The sequence below is a fragment of the Belonocnema kinseyi genome, chromosome 1 (genome assembly GCF_010883055.1).
Source record: "Belonocnema kinseyi isolate 2016_QV_RU_SX_M_011 chromosome 1, B_treatae_v1, whole genome shotgun sequence".
Taxonomy (NCBI): Eukaryota; Metazoa; Arthropoda; class Insecta; order Hymenoptera; family Cynipidae; genus Belonocnema; species Belonocnema kinseyi.
This window is the reverse complement of record NC_046657.1, coordinates 137,297,574-137,301,903: the sequence shown is the minus strand read 5'-3', so window position 1 is coordinate 137,301,903 and position 4,330 is coordinate 137,297,574. Positions and strand designations below refer to the sequence as shown.

The 4,330-nt window shown below is 46.3% G+C and overlaps 1 pseudogene; it reads right to left on the bottom strand.

Annotated features, from left to right (window-relative positions):
* The window catches only part of LOC117180182, a 14,634-nt pseudogene extending 10,872 nt beyond the window's left edge, over positions 1-3,762 (bottom strand).
* Between the last annotated feature and the right edge of the window lie 568 nt (positions 3,763-4,330).

Below are 4,330 nucleotides of genomic sequence, written 5' to 3'. Positions count from 1 at the left end.
ATATATATATATATATACGGTAACTCTGGGATACCGGGCGAACTCTCAGAGTACGCAGTCTTATCCTTGCATGCGGCGCTCTACAAGGATGGACGAACCCCTTTCCCTAGCTTCTCGCCGGAACAACAATGACAACACCAAACATAGTTGTAGTAAGTGCGGTTCGAAACAACAGAACGCGCAAGGCTCCCGACAATAGCTCAGCCAACAATGCAGAACAATCTAAAGCTGGGGGAGCCAATGAAAATTGATTCAATGCGATGGATCGGCGGGATCTCGCAAACTTTGGGTGGACGGAGCGACTGAATTACGACTTGATAGAGTGCTACGATGCGAGTGTGGCCCCTGAACGGGGTTACATGGCACGGCTGCATGCTGTGTGGTGCGAGAAACACCCGGAGCTATCGCACTTTTCGCAGAAACGTCTGCGAAACCATGCTGAACTACTCCGTAAAAGGAGCTATGTAAGCGGAACGCCTACTGTACCACAGCTAGAACAAGCCGGCAACCGAGAAAGAGAGGCGACACTATGACCAACCGCAGGCAGGCATCCAATAGATGAAGAGCGATGCTTTACGACCCGGAGAAACATCAACAACAAAGTTTCTCTCAAGCCCGAAGATCTGGATGAAATGGATGACGAGCTTCGTGGACATTTTTCCGGGGAATCCGACCTCTGGGCTATCAATTATTGTGTGTATAATGCAGCGAGAGCTTTGGCCGATGCGAACCGTAAAACAAAACCAACGTCTGATCATAAGACCAAAAGACGAATGCATCAACTTGCCATAAAGATAGGCTAGGCAAGACAGTACGCCTCCCGCATTCAGTGTGTGATTGACTACATCACATCTGGCAGGAATTTTACCGCCAAGGTTCGAAAGTTCGCGCGCGAACTCCGGACCCGTTATCACAGACTTAACAATTCAAAGCTGATGACCGTCAGACAGCATATTGTTGAGAGAATACGGATACCATCTGACGCTAAGAGAAGTCTAGAGCGAAGGGAGAGTTGGGTCAGAGAAAATCAACAGATTCTCTCTGACTCATCTCGACTCTTCCAAGACCCTCCAGTTACTGTCGAACACCCACCCAAACCAGAGGAGGTCGAAGTATTTTGGAGAGAAGTCTACGAAGTTCAGCATAGACTGGACGAAGACTCAGAAAATATAAATAGCTTCAAGGAATTATGTGTTGCCCTCATAACACCTGATAAAGAATGCCCACCCATCACTACCGAGGAGGTGAAAAAGGTATTAAGAGGGATGAAGAACTATTCCACCATGAGCCCACTCCTCTTTTGCCTTACATTATTGACCCTATCTCTAGCACTTCGCCATTCCGACGGGTACTTGTGCGGCAAACCTGCAGATCGAAAGTACAAGATCACTCATATATTTTACATGGACGATCTTAAGATCTATGCTAAAAACAGAGAGCAACTGCACCTAGCTACAGGGATTGTCGAACGATATACTAAGGAAATTGGAATGTAATTTGGGTTAGACAAATGCGCCAAGGTTAATTTGAAGGGAGGAAAACTTAATGGCATCCCTGAAGATCCTGAGCTCGTTGATAGAAGCGCCATTCGACACCTTCGCGCTGGAGAGACTTATACATACCTGGGCGTGCCACAGAGCCGCATTCAGGATATGACTTCTATAAAGGATACTCTCCAAAGAAGATAAAAACGTCTCATCCGATGGATTTGGTCTTCCGAACTGTCGGCGAGGAACAAAGTATCTGCAACGAACATGCTTGCCGTCCCGGTACTACTCCATTCATTTGGAGTAGTTCCATGGATTAAGAACGAGCTCAGATCTCTTGATAGCGGGACAAGAAATGTTATGCACATGAAAAAAGGCATGCATCTTAAGTCTTCCGTTCCGTGACTGTACACCTCACGCCGTCAAGGGGGTCGTGGAATATTGAGTCTTGAATGTCTTCACAACAGGATTATACTGGGTACAGCACATAGAGTTGCAAATGGGGAGACCCTCTTCCTAAAATGGCCAGGAATCACGAAGAAGTGGGCAAAGAATCCTTTCTGTACAAAGCAGCGGAGGAGGCTGCTGAAGCACTCGGACTTGACTTCAGTATTAGGGGTGAGCAAAATGCATCAAATCTTATCTATCTCGAGTATTCACTCCTGAAAGCCCGGATTAAGAAAGCACAAGAGAAAAACTTTCGTGAACAGCTCCTCGATAAGAGGATGCACGGTATCTTCCACAGAAATGTGAAGGATAAGTCTAATGTCTTCTGAGCTAACGTTTGCTTTCCTTAAATCGCCCGGATTGATGTCTGGTACATAGGGTTTCATTTTTGCATGCCAAGACGGTGTCATTTCCACCTTAACATATCGTTGCCACATTTTGAGTCAAGACATTCCCGATGATAGCTGCAGGGCGTGCCATGCAAACCCCGAGCATTTAGCTCACATACTATCTAGTTGTCTAACTCGCGCGGACACAACCTACATTCTAAGGCACAATGCGGCACTAAGAGTGCTTTATTACCATTTCTGTCACTCCTACGGCATTAACCTTAATATCGCTCCTCTAAATGCTCCTAGGGAAATTGAGTCAATTGTCGAGAATGGGAAGTGCCGCATATACTGGAAGTTTATATTCTCGACAATTGTTTCTGTTGCTCACTCGATGCCTGACATGTTTCTTTTTGACTTCGAGAAGCGAACCATGTTCGTTATGGAATTTTCGGCACCAGCTGACAAAAACATCATAGCCAAAGAGAATGGAAAGAAAGAGAGTTATAGAGACGTTATAAGGGAGCTGCATTGATTGTACCCGGAATATTCTGTTAAACTAATCGTTCTTATCATCAGCGCTCTTGGAGGTGCCAAGCTTTTACTCGCTAATGGCCTAAAAGCATCCCTGCATCTCAGCAATATGCTAAAACACTTGCGGGAAAACTGCAGAAGGCAGTAGCCCTTGGGTCGCTCCGTGTTCTTAGGGTACACGAGACTTTCGCTGGATCGTCGTATTGATTTCGTTACAGACTGTAACCACCTATCTTGCGGTCGTGAGACGTGGTTGTGGCTGAAATTTTACCGCGATTTTGCTGGAAGCGGGTGCAACTTTCCAGATTCGCACCCGCTCCCGGCGAAATCCTCCGTTTGTCCTTACGACAAATTTTTAATTATATATATATATCTTGTAACTAAGTTTCCCAAATTTTGTGTGCCTACCGCTCAATACGACCTGGTCAGGGGTGGCCTAGGTGATAAACCTAGCCACAAGACGGCTGCCACTTACCTGCCTGTCACGCCTAAATGAACCGAGTTCGTGGGTCACACACTTCTGACCCACGAACAACCCTCAAAGGTTCTTTTCATTTTTATTCTGCTTCAGATATGGTCCTTCCTATCGGAACTTTTACTTTTACCCTAGCCGAATCCTATCGCTTGAGACAAGCAAAATCCATTTTTACCGAGCCTAATAAGAAACCTATTTGAACGCGGAGAGACGCGGAGAGAGGACCGATTCGGAGAACCCGCGCACTGTGTGAGAAACTCACTGTTTCGACTTAGCTTGTCACTGTTGGCCCTTGAACCCGAAGTCTCTGAAAATTATGAGCCACGCTGGGGTCTCCGCTTGTTCCACACTATTTCGGCGATGCACTCGCGACAGTTATTCTGTTTAACGCAGACCGAAGTCGAGGCGGGAACGGCACTTAAAACTGGCAAAGAAACATCCACTTACTTTGAAGCCACCTGGCTGCTGCCGACAAGTCTTTTGCGTCCATAACCTCGTTTCCTTGTATTTTCCTGGCCAAAATATCTTAGGTCTAACCGTCGTTCCCGGTTCTCAAGCCGACTCTAGAGTCCGCTGCTCGTTTTCGTCATCTTGATGCTGTTTTCCGTCAGATCTTGCCAACTTCCTACGAGGCCTCCGTTGATTGGTTGTTGTCGATGGACGAGCTCCAATAGAGTTTTCCGCCAATGCGAGCCTTCCGCGGTAGAATGCGTCCAGCCGATTGGTTCTGCCCTAAGGACCGCTGGGATTGCTATTGGCTATGCGTACGCCAGTTTTAATATGGCTACCGATCTGCCCTCTCGTGCCAGCGCGTGATCGCTCGTTCACGTGATGTTGCAGAGATGGTTGTCTCTGCTACGGTGGTGCATCCGGTGCTGCCATTCGCCGGCGGTCGCCGAACTAACGCACAGTGGAAGGAAATGCACTTTTTTCGTTCAAAAATGTTCAGAGTATGGAAAAATGAAATTTTTTACATAACAATTTTTTACACTTTAATAACTGATTAGGTAAACTTTATATTGTCTTAAATATTGGTATATATATATTGGTATATATAT